This window comes from Chiloscyllium plagiosum, unplaced genomic scaffold (assembly GCF_037043375.1).
Source record: "Chiloscyllium plagiosum isolate Xiang-an unplaced genomic scaffold, Cpla_swu_hap1 HiC_scaffold_13, whole genome shotgun sequence".
Lineage (NCBI taxonomy): Eukaryota > Metazoa > Chordata > Chondrichthyes > Orectolobiformes > Hemiscylliidae > Chiloscyllium > Chiloscyllium plagiosum.
Window position 1 is genome coordinate 2884139 of NW_028270151.1, and position 18402 is coordinate 2902540.

The window sequence follows — 18402 nt, forward strand, 5'->3', positions numbered from 1 at the left end:
TGTCACTTTCATAAATGACCTGGATGAGAGTGTAGAAGGATGGGTTAGTAAATTTCAGATGGCAATAAGGTCAGCAGAGCCGTAGATGGTGCCGAAGGATGTTGTGGGTAACAGAGGGACATAGATAAGATGCAGAGAAGTGGCAAATGGAGTTTAATGTGGAAACGTATGAGGTAGTTCACTTCAGAAGAAGTAACAGGAATGCAGAGTACTGGGCTAATGGTAAAAATCTTGGCACTAAAGATGAGCAGAGAGACCTCGGTGTCCAGGTGCATACAACTCTGAAGGGAGCCACGAGGTCATGCTGCAGCTGTACAAGACACTGGTGCGGTCGCACTTGGAGTATTGTGTACAGTTCTGGTCACCGCATTATAGGAAGGATGTAGAAACTTTGGAAAGTATTCAGAGGAGATTTACCAGGATGTTGCCTGAGGCTACAGAGAGTCCACTGGAGGGAGAAACAATATCCAAAGACCTCGAAGCTGAGACACGAGCCAGTGTCACCTTCGTGACAGAAAATACAGGATCACAACAGCCTGACAGTAAGGAGGAGGCTACCGGGTCCCTGTTCACCCAACCCCCTGTACCCCATCCCCACCACCCCCACACCACTCCCACCCTCCCCGCAACCCATCCCAACCACCCCCACCCCCCATACCCCACTCCCGCCACCCCCACCCTCCCCGCAAACTATCCCCACCATCCCCACCCTCCCCGCAACCCATCCCCACCACCCCCACCCCCTACACCCCATCCCCACCACCCTCACCCTCCCCGCACCCTCTGAAAAGAGCAGGGGAGGTGGTCTGAAATGGATGTGTTTCAATGCGCAAAGTATAATTGGCAAGGGAGATGAGCTCTGAGCATTGGTTAGTGCTTGGAACTGTGACATTATTGAGATTAGAGAATTAGCTGAAAGAGGGACAGGACTGTCAGCTGAATGTCCCAGAATTTAGATGTTTTAGGTATGATAGAAAGGGATGTCAAAGGGGTTGTGGAGTTACATTCCTGGTAAAGTAGTATCTCACTGCTGTACTGAGGGAGGATACATCAGGGGACTCGTGCAGTGAGGCAGTATGGGTAGACCTTGGGAATAGGAAAGGGGAAATCACAATGATGGAGGTGTATTACAGGCCTCCCAACAGCCAACTGGGATAGAGGGAAAAATACGTAGACAGATTTTGGAAAGATGTGAAAACAGCAGGGTTGTTGTGGTTGATGTTAACTTCCTTTATATTGACTGGTACTCACTTCATGTTAGGGACTTGGATGGAGCAGAATTTGTAAGGACCATTCAGGAAGTGTTCTTGAAACAATATGTAATCAGTCTAACCAGGGAAGGGCGATACTGGACCTAGTTTTGGGAAATGAGCCCGGCCAGGTGAGTGAAGTTTCAGTGGGAGGGTGTTTCAGTCGGGAGTAGTGACCACAATATCTTGATTTTAAGATACTCATGGATAGGGCTAACACCAGTCCTTGGGTGATGGTGTTAAATTGGGGGAAGGTAAACTACAACAATATTAGGCAGGAACTGGAGAATGTTGATTGGAGGCAGCTATTGGAGGGTCAATCCGCACTGGACATGTGGGAGTATTTCAAACAGCAGTTGATAGGAGTTCAGGAGCAGTGATCCTGTGAGAATGAAGGATAGGTGTGGCAAGTTCCATGAACCTTGGATGACCAGGGATGTTATGACCTTGGTCAGAAAAAGAAAGGAAACATGCGTAAGGTCGAGGAGAATGGGAACTGACAAAACCATGGAAGTAAATAAGGAAAGTAGGAAAGAAATTCAACAAGGTATTAGAAGGCCTAAAAGGGATCATGAAAAGTCATTAGCAAACAGGATTAAGGAGAATCCCAAGGTTATTTACTGATTAGATTATTTACAGTGTGGAAACAGGCCCTTTGGCCCAACAAGTCCACACCGACCCTCCAAAGGTCAACCCACCCCTACATAAATAAAAAGCAAGAGGGTAGCCAGGGAAAGGGTTGACCCACTCAGAGACTAAAGAGGAAATGTGTAGAGTCAGAAGAGGTAGGTGATGTCTTAAACAAATACTTTGTACAGTATCAATATTCATTAAAAAGAATGAATTGGTGGAGTGTGATGTCAGGGAAGGGAATGTTGAATTTCTATTAAAAAGGAAGAGGTGTGGTGCATCTTAAAAAGTATTAAGATTGATAAGTCCCTGGGTCCTGATGGGGTCTATCCCAGCAAATTGAGGGAAGCAATGCTGGAGTGTTGACAAAAATCTTTGTATCCTCTTTGGCCACAGGTGAGGTCTCAGAAGACTGGAGAATAGCCAATATTGTCCCATTGTTTAAAAAGCATAATAAAGATAATCAAGGAAATTATAGGCCTGTGAGCCTCACGTTCGTGGTAGGGAAGGTAGGTGAAGTCCACATTGATGCCCTGGGGTTGGAGGGTCCCATGGAGGAAGATGAGACATTCTTCCTCCAGGCTTCGGGTGGTGAGGGAGCGGCGGTGAAGGAGGCCCAGGGCCTGCATGTCCTCAGTGGTTTAGGAGGGGGAGTTGAAATGTTGGGCCACAGGGCGGTGTGGTTGATCGGTGCGGGTGTCCCAGAGATGTTCCCTAAGGCGCTCTGCTAAGAGGCGCCCAGTCTCCCCAATGTAGAGGAGACCGCATCGGGAGCAATGGATACAATAAACGATATTAGTGGATGTGCAGGTAAAACATTGATGGATGTGGAAGGCTCCTTTAGGGCCTTGGATGGAGGTGAGGGAGGAGGTGTGGGCGCAGGTTTTGCAATTCCTGAGGTGGCAGGGGAGGGTGCCAGGATGGGAGGGTGGGTTGTTAGGGGGGCGTGGACTTGACCAGGGAGTCGCAGAGGGAATGGCCTTTACAGAAAGTGGATAGGGGTGGGGAGGGAAATATATCCCTGGTGGTGGGGTCCGTTTGGAGGTGGCAGAAATGTCGGCGGATGATTTGGTTTATGCGAAGATTGGTAGGGTGGAAGGTGAGCACCAGGGGCGTTCTGTCCTTGTTACTGTTGGAGGGGTGGGGTCTGAGGGCGGAGGTGCGGGATGTGGATGAGATGCGTTGGAGGGCATCTTTAACCACGTGGGAAGGGAAATTGCAGTCTCTAAAGAAGGAGGCCATCTGGTGTGTTCTGTGGTGGAACTGGTCCTCCTGGGAGCAGATACGGCAGAGGTGGAGGAATTGGGAATATGGGATGGCATTTTTGCAGGAGGTAGGGTGAGAGGAGGTATAATCCAGGCAGCTGTGGGAGTCAGTAGGTTTGTAGAAGATGTCCAGGTTGAGTCATTGATAGAGATGGAGAGGTCCAGGAAGGGGAGGGAGGTGTCAGAGATGGTCCAGGTAAATTTAAGGTCAGGGTGGAATGTGTTGGTGAAGTTGATGAATTGCTCAACCTCCTCGCGGGAGCACGAGGTGGCGCCAATGCAGTCATCAATGTAGCGGAGTAAGAGGTGGGGAGTGGTGCCGGTGTAATTACGGAAGATCAACTGCTCTACGTAGCCAATAAAGAGACAGGCATAGCTGGGCCCATACGTGTGCCCATGGCTACCCCTTTGGTCTGGAGGAAGTGGGAGGATTCGAAGGAGAAATTGTTAAGGGTGAGGACCAGTTCAGCCAAACAAATGACAGCGTCAGTGGAAGGGTACTGTTGGGTACATCGGGAGAGGAAGAAACGGAGGGCTTAGAGGCCCTGGTCATGGCGGATGGAGGTGTAAAGGGTGTGGATGTCCATGGTGAAGATGAGGTGTTGGCAGCTGGGGAAACGGAAGTCTTGGAGGAGGTGGAGGGTGTGGGTGGCTTCCCGAAGGTATGTGGGGAGTTCCTGGACTAGGGGGAATAGGACAGTATCGAGATCAGTGGAGATGAGTTCGGTGGGGCAGGAGCATGCTGAGACAATGGGTCGGCCCGGGTGGTCAGGCTTGTGGATCTTGGTTAGGAGGTAGAATTGGGCGGTATGGGGTTCCTTATCTATGAGATTGGAAGCTGTGGGTGGGAGATCTCATGAGGTGATGAGGTTTGTATATGGTTCACTGTATTTTCAGCCACTTTCTGACCAATTTATAAAGAACAAAGAACAACACAGCACAGGAACAGGGCTTTCGAGCCCCCCAGTCTGCACTGCCACATTTCGCTCTTCCATACTAAAACTGTCTTCACTTACAGGATCCTATCCCTCCATTCCCTTCCTATTCAGGTATTTGTCCAGGTGCTTCTTGAATGTTGTTGAAACTTTATTGCTGGAACAGCACAGCAGGTCAGGCAGCATCCAGGGAACAGGAGATTCGACGTTTCGGGCATTCCTGAGGAAGGGCCTGTGCCCGAAACGTCGAATCTCCTGTTCCCTGGATGCTGCCTGACCTGCTGTGCTGTTCCAGCAATAAAGTTTCAACTTTGATCTCCAGCATCTGCAGACCTCACTTTCTCCTTCTTGAATGTTGCTATTGTGTCTGCTTTCACCGCCTCCTCTGGCAGCATATTCCAGGCACACATCATCCTTTGTGTGAAAAACCTGCCTCTAACCTTGAACCTGTGTCATCTAGTAACTGACTCTTTCACCTTGGGGAAAAAGCCTCATACTTCCCATGCCATTCACAATCTTATGAACTTCTATCAGGTCAGCCCTCAACCTCCTGCGTTCCAGTGAGAACAAACCCAGTCTATCCAACCTTTCTTCATCACTAAAATCCCCCAAAACTAGGCAACATCTTGGTAAACCTTTTCTGCACTCTCTCCAAAGCATCCACAGCCTTCTGGTAGTGCGGTGACCAGAACATGGGAGAAACTCAACAAGTTTGACAGCGTCTGTGGAGAGAGAAACAAAGTTAATGTTTCAAATCCGCTATGGCTGATTTTTCAGAAATCGGGATCGGTTGTGAAGACTCAGACTGGACTGTAACATTAACTCTGTTTTGCTTTCTCTGCAGGTGCTGCCAGACCTGCTGGGTTTCTCCAGCATGCTGTGATTTTGTTTGTGTATGTTTCAGATCTCCAGCATCCACAGTTCTGTGTTTTGTTAAATTGAAATATTTATTCTGGGCGTGAGAAAGGCATGAATTTGGATTTCAATAACAGATAAACTTTTGAGAAAGACAACAGTGCAAGAGGCTCTACGGCAGAAGAAAAGGGAGCAAAAATAACCATAGAAAAGTTACTGGTCACGTAATTAGACCAGTAACACAGAAGATGGTAGAGTTTAAGAATTTATCACAGCACAATATTCACATAAACCTGGCAAACGGTGCTCAATCAATCAGAAAATAGCCATGAGAGGTACTGAATGTAAAAACCCATGACTCTGCAGAATAGCTTTGAGTGAGAGAATGGACTATCATTCACAGGTTTCCCTCCAGACTCTGACAAGCAATCCTTTCTGGAAAGGATGAAACAAAACAAAGGAGGCATCGCAATCTTCTGTTCTTCCCTGAATGTCTCCCATCAATAATTTCAAACCTTAACTATTTCTTACTGATTGGGTACATTACTTTTCTGGCCCAGGCAACACAAATTGAACACATTTTCTATAAAGATGTATCATTATAAATATAAATTCTCATGTTCCATGTCTCGGTTTTATGTGAGGAAAGGCAATGGTCCAGTGGTATTATTGTGAATCCTGAAGCCCAGCTAAAGTTCCAGGGACATGGGTCTGAATCCTGCCATGCCAGATGGTGGATTCAATAATAATCTGGAATTAAGAGTCCAATGCTGACCATGGAACTGGTGCCAAACTTTGAGGAACACCCATGTAGTTCACTAATGTCCTTCATGGAAGGATGGGTATATGAATAGGAAAGGATATGGGCCAGGAGCTGGCAGGTGGGACTAGATTGGGTTGGGATATCTGGTCGACACAGACAGGTTGAACCGAAGGGTCTGTTTCCGTGCTGTCCATCTCTATGACTCTATGGTCTGGCCTACATGTGACTCCAGACCCACAGCAATGTGGTTGACTCTTAACTGCCCTCTGGGCAATTAGGGATGGGCAATAAATGCTGGCCTAGTCAGTGATGCCCACAAATGTGAATAAATTAAAAAAAACATGTTCTATATCTGATTAAAAAATAGTAGAAGTTATTTTAAGAAAACAGTTTGAGAGTGGATTGGAATGCGTGCACAGGAAGCAAGCCTGTTATTGTTTGGCCTCCTTTGTGATTTCCTCAAAAATGTTGGTGGCCAAAATAAATCATTTGTGTGCTCTGGCCCGAGGCTTCAGTCAGGATAAAACAATTGTGGAAAAGGGTTCGATATTGTCAGCTCGGCTCACGGCAGTCACTTCGACTGCAATTATTTCTGGTGAACAACAGGGGCTGCCATTGAGAGGTCACATTTACTATTGAGAGGAAACTCTCTGATTATCCACATGACTGATTGAAGAGGTCGCTGGGTGGTTCACACTTGTGTATGAACAGGAAGGCAGTTATTAGAGCCAATTGTTTTCCTGAATACCATTGTAACTGAGTAGCAAAGGAAATATTATACTTTGGCCTTTGTCCAGGACCCTGGTGCAGGAGTGTATTTAGAACAACTGAGCTCTTACAGTCATTGGGATTTATTTCAAATTTCAATTCTTCCTTGTTTTGTAAGTTATTTTCCCTCTACCCCCTCAGGTCTTTACCATGTTAATAGTACTCAGATCTCATTGGCTTCTGTACCCAGTTGTTCATTGATACTCACATAGACAGTGTGAAATTAACCCAGAAACGATGACACCATGCTGTCTAGCATCTCCTACATGATAACATTGGCTACATTTCAAAAGTATTCCATTGGCTGTTAAGACATTGGAGTGAACAGAAGACAAGAAAATGGTGACATCAACATTATTTTATCAATATTGTTTCCCACCGGCCTCAACAAGATGGGCTAAGAATCATCATCGCCTTAATCTGCCCGATCCATGTGCTCTTTTCTGCACAAGGCCTTGTTTCAGGCCTTTTGCTCCTCCTTCAAAATCCTTCCTCCCAATTGGCTGGCTAAGACTGACCTTTGCTTTCTGAAGTATCTTACTTTCTTTATTCCTTCAATCTCAAAACTCTGAGTTTTCATCCTCAGCTCCTTTGTACCCTGTCACTTTAAAGGGCCACCCCTTGTTCTCCCTGAAGGGTTCAATCTACAGAAATGGTCTCATCTATATTCAAGGTCGAGAGTGTGGTGCTGGAAAAGCACAGCAGGTCAGGCAGCATCCGAGGAGCAGGAGAATCGATGTTTCGGGCATAAGCCCTTCTTCAGGAAAGTGACCCACATGACCTTGGCATCGCCTGTGGCCCCTCCACTGCCACAGTCTCCATCATTGATGAGAAAATTCATCAACAAATTCCTTATGTTCCTTAATGCCCACAAAACCCGACTCCATTTATTATCTTCCATATGGAAAGGCATAAGACCATAAAATATGGAAGCATTACGTCATTCGGCCCATCATGTCAGCATCGCTATTTGATCATGGCTGATATGTTTCTCAACCCCATTCTCCTGCCTTCTCCCCATAACCTTTGATCCCCCTTACTAATCAGAAATCTCTCCCTGTCTTAAATACTCTCAGTGAATAGCCTCCTGCAGCAATGAGTTCCACAGAGTCACCATCCTCTGGCTAAAGAAAATCCTCCTCACTTCTGTTCTAAAGGGTCATCCCTTCACTCTGAGACTGTGCCCTCGAGTCTTAGTCTCTTCTATTGGTAGAAACGTTTCCTCCATGTCCACTCTATCCAGACTGCTCAATATATGGTAAATTTCAATCAGATCCACCCTCATCCTTCTAAATTATATCACGTACAGACCCAGAGACCTCAACCGATATGACAAATCCTTCATCCCTAGCATCACTCCCATCAACCTCCTCTGGAGTCTCTCAAAAGCCAGCACTTCCTTCATTACATAGGAGTCCCAAACTGCTCATAATATCCCAAACAAAAACTGAAAGAACTGAAGATGCTGTACATCAGAAACAAGAACAAAAATTGCGAGAAAAGATCAGGAAGTCTCGCAGCATTTGGGGAGAGAAATCAAAATTAACGTTTCAAATCGAGTGATCTTTCCTCAGAACAGATTCTCAGAACATGATATTGCGAATGCAGTCTGACCAGAGCCTTATACAGCCACAGCAGTACATCCTTGCTGTTGTATTCTAGCCCTCTCGAAATAAATGCTGACTTTGCAATTTTCTTCCTAACTGCTAATTGAAACTGTATGTTAACCTTAAGAGAATCCTGAACAAGAACTCCTAAGGACTTCACTAAACTCACCTCTGGCCCTCAACTCTCCTCAGGTTCTGGTATGTTGCTGGTATCTTCCACTGTGAAAACTGATGCAAATTACCAATTCAGTTCCTATGCTATTTCTTTGACCCCCATGACTTCTCTAGCCTCATTTTCCAGGGGGTCCATTATCCATTCTTGCTTCTATCTTACCTTTTAGTTTTCAAAAAAAACCTCCTGCAATTTTCTTTTATATTACTAGCTAGTTTACCTTCAAATTTCATCTTTGACCCCTTTCTTTATTAGTTATTCTCTGCTGGTTTCTTTAAAGGTTTCCCAATCCTCTGGCTTCCCACTAATCTTCACCACATTGTCTACTCTTTCTTTTGCTTTGATGCTGTCCCTGAGTTCCCCTGTCAGCCACGGTTGCCTCATCCTCCCCTGAGTGTGTTTCTTCTTCCTCAGGATGAATTTCTGCTGTCTCTCTCGAATTACCCACAGAAACTCCTGCCATCGCTGCTCCACCATCTTCCTTGCTGTTGTCCCCTTCCAATCAAACCTGGCCAGCTCCTCCCTCATATCTTTATCCTTTTGTAATCTCCCTCTCAAACTGCAGGGTGAACTCTATCATCTTATGGTCACTGCCCCCTAGGGGTTCCTTCACCTAAAGCTCCCTAATCACGTCTGCCTCATTACACCTCACCAAATCCAGAATTGCCTTTTCCCAGCGGGCTGTACACAAGCTGCTCCAAAAAAACCCATCTCATAGACATTCCACAAATTCCTTTACTTGGGATTCACTACCAACCTGACTTTCTCAGCCCACCTGTACATTGAAGTCCCCTTTGATCACTGTAATAGGATTTTTCTTACATGCCTTTTCTACTTCCTGATTAATTTTCTTCCCCACACCCTGAGTACTGCTAGGAGGCCTGTACACAGCTCCTAGCAAGGAGGTCCCTCCCTCTCTGCCCATCTGCCTGTCCTTTCAATAGGACGTGTATCCTTGGATTTCATTCCCAACCCTGAGCCCCTTGCAACAACATCTCTTTGATGCAGCAATAATGTACTTGCCAATTTCAATCTGCACTACAAGCTCATTTACCTTGCTTTGTAAACTGTGTGCATTTCAATACAACACCCTCAGTCCCACACTGACCGATTCCCCTTCTGAGAATTTCTCCCCCTTACCTGCCATGCCTGACTATTAGATTCCTGACCCTTTTCATACTTTCTGCCCTATTACTTGTTCTGGAAACTTTAACAATCTCTGCTGAGCTTTCCTCCATTTTAACTTTTCCAATGATGTTTCATGGCAACTGAACTTTAACCAATGCCACTGGTTACTGAACCTGCCTCCCACCCCCTCACCTCCACTGAGGGGTAATGTTCTCTCTATCTACCTGTCTATGGTCTTTCTAATCTTATACATCTCAATCAAACCCCCTCAGCCCTCTCTGTTCCAAGAAACCCCACCTCCACCCCAACCCCCCACTCCCTCCAGTCTATCTAATATCCCTTCAAAGCTACATTGCTCCATCGCAACATCCTGGAGAATCTCTGCTGTACCATCTCCAGTGAAATCATATGCTTCCTATAATGTGGGGACAAGAACTACACACAGTACTCCACGTTGTGGCCTAACATTATATTCAGCTCCCTGCTCTTAAACTTAATGTTTTGACTAATAAAGGCAAGTATCCCTTGTGTCTTCTTAGCCACCTTATCCTCCTGTCTTGTTCCCCTCACGGATCTATGCAGATCATACTAACGTTCCACAACACTGGCTGGAGAGTCTCCAGGTGTGGACATTGCTTAGTGCAGCTTCCTGAGCAATCGCCTGCTTTGCTTGCTAGGGTCAACCAAGTACAGAATCTATCATCACTCACATCCACCTGGTCCACCCAGCAGCTCTGACAGGAACACAGAAAGACCAGTTTGTACTAACAGCCTGGCTGCAGTACAGACCTCAGATTGTGTTTTTACAGTTCAGCACCACACATACCCACTGAGCCATTGAGGACAGTTCTGTTTAACCTTAACCATTTTCCTGTGAATTACAAAGAACTAAAGAATAAGTTGGAAAACTAAGGAGAGTAAACTGGATTTTAGCTCCTGTTCAAAAATAATAAATACAGAACAGTGCTCCTGGTAACTGGTTAGCTCACTCTGGTGGACCACGCACAGTCTATGGCCACACATGCACTAAACAGGAAACTCCAATATCACATCACTGCTGTTATTTTTAATTCATTTCTGTGGGATGTGGGCATCACTGACTGGCCAGCAGTTAGTGCTTGTCCCTAGTTGCTCCTTGAGAAGGTGGGGGTGAGCTGCCTTCTTGAACCGCTGCAGTCCATGTGCTGTGGGTTGACCCACAATGCCATTGGAGGGGAATTCCAGAATTTTGACCCAGTGACACTGAAGGAACAGTGATATATTTCCAAGTCAGAATGGTGAGTGGCTTGGAGGGGAACCTGAAGGTGGTGGTGTTCCCATGTAGCTGCTGCCCTTGACCTTCTATTTGGAAGTGGTCACGAGTGTGGAAGGTGCTGCCTGAGAATCTTGGGTGAATTTCTGTTGTGCATCTTGTAGATAGTACGCACTGCTGCTACTGACCGAGGGTGGTGGAGGGAGTGAATGCAAAAGTCAGTACTACAGATGATGGAGATTAGAGCCAAGCATGTGGTGCTGGAAAAGCACAGCAGGTCAGGAAGCATCCGACACGTTGATTTTCCTGCTCCGTGGATGCTGCCTGACCTGCTGTGCTTTTCCAACACCACACTCTTGGCTTATGGATGTAGTGCCAATCAAGCGGGCTGTTCTGTCCTGGACGGTGTAAAGCTTCTTGACATTCTATGATCCCAGTTTGGTGATGGATATTGAAATCTCCCACCCAGAGTATGTGCTGTGCCCTTGCCACCCTCAGTGCTTCCTTCTAGCGTTATTCAACATGGAGATGTACTAACTCATCAGCTGAGGAAGAATAGTACGTGGCGATCAGCAGCAAGTTTCCTTGCTTTTGTCTAACCTGAAGCTATGAGACTTCATGGGGTCTAGAGTCAACGTTGAGGACTCCCAAGGCAACTCCCTCCCAACTGTATCCCACTGTGTCATCCCCTCTACCAGGTCTGTCCTACTGGTGGGACAGGACATATCAGGTGATGGTGATGGTGGTGTCTGGAACATTGTCTGTAAGGTATGATTCCATGAGTATAGCTATGTCAGGCTGTTGCTTCACTAGTCTGTGAGACAGCTCTCCCAGTGTTGGCACCAGCCCACAGATGTCAGTCAGGGAGACTGCAGTGCCAATAGGGCAGTGTCTGCCGTTGTCTTTTTTGGGACCCAGGTCGATGCCAAGAGATCCCTCTGGTTTCATTTATTTGAGACTTTATAGCGATGGATGAGTGCTTTTTATTAATCAGCTAGGGATTGTAGGTGGTAAATCTTTAAAATACTTGGGACAATGCCCTATCAAGCTGGACTGAAATGACCTGGCCCGTTTCAATTTGAAATGCATTTATTTTTGCACACTTATGGGAAAGATTGTTTTTTTTTTAATTTTTGGGTAACCTCATTAAATGTTATTTTTGGATTGCCAAATATCTGACCATCAATCTGGCCAAAAATAATACAAACTGGATTTGCAACACAGCCCAGAATATTTCAAATTCTTCATCTTTGCAAGCTGATTAAATAATAGGGATGGAGAAAACGCTGTCGGTTGTTAATACTGTGTTTCTAGGTTGTGATTGTAGTATTGTTCTACAAACATGATACAACTCAGCTCTGCATTTCCCACATTACAATAGTGACTGTTTCAAAAATGCCTCACTGGGACTTTTGGAGATATAAAAGATGCTATACAAATATAAGACTCTTAATGGCAGTAAAATGGCTGAAATGTGTGTGTTCCTGAATGTAGCTGCTATGTGCTATTTCCTTTCCTTTCAGCATGAAACCACGTAATGGATGAGAGTAAGGTACCTTGGCAGAGAATTATGACTCCTCTCTCCTCCCCAAGCATGTGCCTTATTCACACATTTGCAGAGTAACTGTGCTGCAGTAGCCTGAAGTTACGTTTTTGTACAGCAGGTGCCTGCAATGACTGTGAATCACATTCCTGGAAATGGTGATAGTAATATCGAGGCTATTGTGCTGACTGCAGTTCCTGTGTAAAACAGTCAATGACCTCCAGCAACTGCACATCATATTCACATAGATCTTGCCACCAAAGATGATCTGCTACTCCAAAAAATGTACTACTGACCAACTCATCTTCGAAACACATTCAAACGGATGGTAGATATTCAAGGCTTATCTGGGCGATGATAATTCTTAATAATTGCCAAATGGAGGCTGAGCGGTGACTTTCTACAGGTTTATAAAATCATGAAGGGTTGGGAGAGTCCAAAACTAGAGGACACAGGTTTAGGGTGAGAGGGGAAAGATATAGAAGGGACCTAAGGGGCAATTTTTTCACACAGAGGGTGGTGCGTGTATGGAAGGGCATCTGGATAGGTACACAAAAAGGAAGTGTGGGATATGGGCCAAGTGCTGGCAAATGGGACTAGATCAGTTTAGGATATCTGGTCAGCAGGGATGAGTTGGATTGAAGGGTCTATTTTGGTGCTGTACATCTTGATGACTCTATGCCTCTAGAAAACAACCTCTCTGATACTGATAATTAACACTTACATGGTGGAGTTTCTCTCATTCTCTCAGTTATTAATTCTTGAGAGATCATAGAATCTAAAATGTGAGTGTGTGTGAGTGTGTCTTCTGAAGTCTTCTGAACTTCTCTTTGTATTTCCCACTCCCAGTCCCACACATCTTTCATTCCCTTTATTTCACATTATATACATACCCTGCCATTTAATTAACTTTTCAAATTGACATTTCCTAGTTCAGAGTTTACACAGTTACACTCATAGAGTCATAGAGATGTACAGCATGGAAACAGACCCTTCGGTCCAACCCATCCATGCCGACCAGGTATCCCAACCCAATCTAGTCCCACCTGTCAGCACCCGCCCATATCCCTCCAAACCCTTCCTATTCATATACCCATCCAAATGCCTCATAAATGTTGCAATTGTACCATCCTCCACCACTTCCTCTGGGAGCTCATTCCATACACGTACCACCCTCTGCATGAAAAAAGTTGCCCCTTAGGTCTCTTTTATATCTTTCCCCGCTCACCCTAAACCTATGCCCTCTAGTTCTGGACTCCCCGATCCCAGGGAAAAGACTTTTTATCTATTTACCCTATCCATGCCCCTCATAATTTTGTAAACCTCTATAAGGTCACTCCTCAGCCTCCGACGCTCCAGAGAAAACAGCCCCAGCCTGTTCAGCTTCTCCCTGTAGCTCAAATCCTCCAACCCTGGCAACATCCTTGTCAATCTTTTCTGAACCCTTTCAAGTTTCACAACATCTTTCCGATAGGAAGGAGACCAGAATTGCACGCAATATTCCAACAGTGGCCTAACCAAAGTCCTGTACAGCCACAACATGACCTCCCAACTCCTGTACTCAATACTCTGACCAATAAAGGAAAGCATACCAAACGCCTCCTTCACTATCCTATCTACCTGCGACTCCACTTTCAAGGAGCTATGAACCTGCACTCCAAGATCTCTTTGTTCAGCAACACTCCCCAAGACCTTACCATTAAGTGTATAAGTCCTGCTAAGATTTGCTTTCCCAAAATGTAGCACCTCGCATTTATCTGAATTAAACTCCATCTGCCACTTCTCAGCCCATTGGCCGATCTGGTGAAGATCCTGTTGTAATCAGAGTTAACCCTCTTTGCTGTCCACTACACCTCCAATTTTGGTGTCATCTGCAAACTTACTAACTGTACCTCTTATGCTCGCATCCAAATCGTTTATGTAAATGACAAAAAATAGAGGACCCAGCACCGATCCTTGTGGCACTGGTCACAAGCCTCCAGTCTGAAAAACAACCCTCCACCACCACCCTCTGTCTTCTACCTTTGAGCCAGTTCTGTATCCAAATGGCTAGTTCTCCCTGTATTCCATGAGATCTAACCTTGCTAATTAGTCTCCCATGGGGAACCTTATCGAACGCCTTACTGAAGTCCACATAGATCACATCAACTGCTCTGCCCTCATCAATCTTCTTTGTTACTTCTTCAAAAAACTCAATCAAGTTTGTGAGACATGATTTCCCATGCACAAAGCCATGTTGACTTTCCCGAATCAGTCCTTACCTTTCCAAATACATGTACATCCTGTCCCTCAGGATTCCCTCCAACAACTTGCCCACCACCGAGGTCAGGCTCACCAGTCTATAATTACCTGGCTTGTCTTTACCGCCCTTCTTAAACAGTGGCACCACGTTTGCCAACCTCCAGTCTTCCGGCACCTCACCTGTGACTATCGATGACACAAATATCTCAGCAAAGAGGCCCAGCAATCACATCTCTCGCTTCCCACAGAGTTCTTGGGTACACCTGATCAGGTCCTGGGGATTAATCCACTTTTAACCGCTTCAAGACATCCAGCACTTTCTCCTCTGAAATCTGGACATTTTGCAAGATGTCACCATCTATTTCCCTACAGTCTATATCTTCCATATCCTTTTCCACAGTAAATACTGATGCAAAATATTCGTTTAGTATCTCCCCCATTTTCAGTGGCTCCACACAAAGGCCACCTTGCTGATCTTTGAGGGGCCCTATTCTCTCCCTAGTTACCCTTTTGTCCTTAATATATTTGTAAAAACCCTTTGGATTCTCCTTAATTCTATTTGCCAAAGCTATCTCATGTCCCCGTTTTGCCCTCCTGATTTCCCTCTTAAGTATACTCCTACTTTCTTTATACTCTTCTCAGGATTCACTCGATCTATTCTGTCTCTACCTTACATATTGTTCCTTCTTTTTCTTAACCAAACCCTCAATTTCTTTCATCATCCAGCATTCCCTGTACCTACCAGCCTTTCTTTTCACCCTGACAGGAATATACATTTTCTGGATTCTTGTTATCTCATTTCTGAAGGCTTCCCATTTTCCAGCCATCCCTTTACCTGCAAACATCTGCCTCCAATCAGCTTTCGAAAGTTCTTGACTAAGACCGTCAAAATTGGCCTTTCTCCAACTTAGAACTTCAACTTTTAGATCTGGTCTTTCCTTTTCCATCACTATTTTAAAACTAATAGAATTATGGTCGCTGGCCCCAAAGTACTCCCCATCTAACACCTTAGACACCTGCCCTGCCTTATTTCCCAAGAGTAGGTCAAGTTTTGCACCATCACATACACATACTGAATCAGAAAATTGTCTTCTACACACTTAACAAATTCCGCTCCATCTAAACCTTTAACACTATGGCAGTCCCAGTCGATGTTTGGAAAGTTAAAATCCTCTACCATAACTACCCTATTATTCTTACAGATAGCTGAGATCTCTTTCCAAGTTTGTTTCTCAATTTCCCTCTGACTATTGGGGGGTCTATAATACAATCCCAATAAGGTGATCATCCCTTTCTTATTTCTCAGTTCCACCCAAATAACTTCCCTGGATGTATTTCCGGGAATATCCTCCCTCAGCACAGCTGTAATGCTATCCCTTATCAAAAATGCCACTCCCCCTCCTCTCCTCCCTCCCTTTCTATCCTTCCTGTAGCATTTGTATCCTGGAACATTAAGCTGCCAGTCCTGCCCATCCCTAAGCCATGAGTCTGTAATCACTATGATATCCCAGTCCCATGTTCCTAACAATGCCCTGAGTTCTTCTGCCTTCCCTGTTAGGCCCCTTGCATTGAAATAAATGCATTTTAATTTATTAGTCCTACCTTGTCCCGGCCTGCCCTGACTGTTTGTCTCACTTCTGTTCTCAGCTGTACCCGTCTCAGATCGATCTCTTTCCTCACTATCTCCCTGGGTCCCACCCCCCCACCCCCCACCTTACTAGTTTAAATCCTCCCAAGCAGTTCTAGCAAATTTCCCTGCCAGTATATTAGTCCCCTTCCAATTTAGGTGCAACATAGATGTGATCTATATGGACTTCAGTAAGGCGTTCGACAAGGTTCCCCATGGGAGACTGATTAGCAAGGTTAGATCTCATGGAATACAGGGAGAACTAGCCATTTGGATACAGAACTGGCTCAAAGGTAGAAGACAGAGGGTGGTGGTGGAGGGTTGTTTTTCAGACTGGAGACCTGTGACCAGTGGAGTTCCACAAGGATCAGTGCTGGGCCCTCAACTTTTTGTCATTTACATAAATGATTTGGATGCGAGCATAAGAGGTACAGTTAGTAAGTTTGCAGATGACACCAAAATTGGAGGTGTAGTGGACAGCGAAGAGGGTTACCTCAGATTACAACAGGATCTGGAACCAGATGAGCCAATGGGCTGAGAAGTGGCAGATGGAGTTTAATTCAGATAAATGCGAGGTGCTGCATTTTGGGAAAGCAAATCTTAGCAGGACTTATACACTTAATGGTAAGGTCTTGGGGAGTGTTGCTGAACAGAGAGACCTTGGAGTGCAGGTTCATAGCTCCTTGAAAGTGGAGTCGCAGGTAGAGAGGATAGTGAAGAAGGTGTTTGGTATGCTTTCCTTTATTGGTTAGAGTATTAAGTACAGGAGTTGGGAGGTAATGTTGCGGCTGTACAGGACATTGGTTAGGCCACTGTTGGAATATTGCGTGTAATTCTGGTCTCCTTTCTATCGGAAAGATGTTGTGAAACTTGAAAGGGTTCAGAAAAGATTTACAAGGATGTTGCCAGGGTTGGAGGATCTGAGCTACAGGGAGAGGCTGAACAGGCTGGGGCTGTTTTCCCTGGAGCGTCAGAGGCTGAGGGGTGACCTTATAGAGGTTTACAAAATTATGAGGGGCATGGATAGGATAAATAGACAAAGTCTTTCCCCTGGGGTCGGGGAGTCCAGAACTAGGGTGAGAGGGGAAAGATATAAAAGAGACCTATGGGGCAACGTTTTCACACAGAGGGTGGTACGTGTATGGAAAGAGCTGCCAGAGAATGTGGTGGAGGCTGGTATAATTGCAACATTTAAGAGGTATATGGATGGGTATATGAATAGGAAGGGTTTGGAGGGATATGGGCCAAGTGCTGACAAATGGGACTAGATTAGGTTAGGACATCTGGTCAGCATGGACGAGTTGGACTGAAGGGCATGTTTCTGTGCTGTACATCTCTGACTGAATGACTCATGATTCCTGCATTTGCAAAAAGGAGCAATCCACTTTCTACTCTTCTAAACCTCAGTCAGCATCTAGTGGAATAAAACGACAGTATGAATTATTTCATGTTGGTTAGAGGGGTGGGAATATATTCTCATGTCAGTTCTTACGTCTCATATAGAAATGGAAAACAAATTTCTAATGCTCTTAATTAGCACATGATAGTTTTGACTTTCCTGTATAAGCTTTCTCAAATTTCTTTTGCTGATCAAACTACAATACTTAGTGATAGTGTTTGACCAAACTTATACATTTGAACTATGCAAAGTAGCAGAAATGATTTATTTTCATGACTTTGCTGCCAGCATCATACAGCAATATACCTGCCTGTATATTTACTGAGTTGGATCACCGTCTTTCTTGTTTTAAGTTAGAGCGCAGCAAAATATATGAGGTCAGTTTAGCACTTTTCAGTGTCCATCATTTTGTCTTGTTCAGATAAATTTAAAATATCATTGATACTGACCTTTACATCGACTGATCTACATGTCAACTGGGAAGAGGTATAAACATTGCCAGGCCTGATCTTCTGTACTTTCTGAGATGACTGAGCCAATGCTTGTTAAATCTGTCTTGAGAAAAGAGACGTAGATCAATGTCAGTGTAGTATAGTAAATACAGCCTTGTTTAAGGTTGCTTCCAAAATCTGAAGCAACGTGCAATATCACCTTAAGACACACATTGACCTTCAAATGACCAATTGCTGTGAAATACTTGGAACTGGGAAAGAGCAGCTGCAGAAGAGATTCATCAAAGCAAAAAAGGGAACACAACATTGGCAGATGACCCCAAGCCAGGTCACTCGCTCCGAGCTGGGAAATAGTATTAAGAGAACAAAAGATTAAATAATGATAAATAAGAATCATACATATCCAGAGTGAATACCTACAGTTACTGTCCGGTTAGTTACTGGTTCAATTTTATCTCAAACATCTTGGTGGCATGACGGACCAAACAATAATGACTTCCTTGTCACATATTTAG

General features: G+C 44.9%; 1 long non-coding RNA gene across 1 annotated transcript in view; it reads right to left on the reverse strand.

Annotated features, from left to right (window-relative positions):
• The window catches only part of LOC148148225 (uncharacterized), an 88014-nt gene extending 70027 nt beyond the window's left edge, over positions 1–17987 (reverse strand). Inside the window, exon 1 of the long non-coding RNA XR_015758985.1 lies at positions 17885–17987. This is a non-coding gene — a long non-coding RNA (uncharacterized LOC148148225). The remainder of the gene's footprint in view (positions 1–17884) is intronic.
• Between the last annotated feature and the right edge of the window lie 415 nt (positions 17988–18402).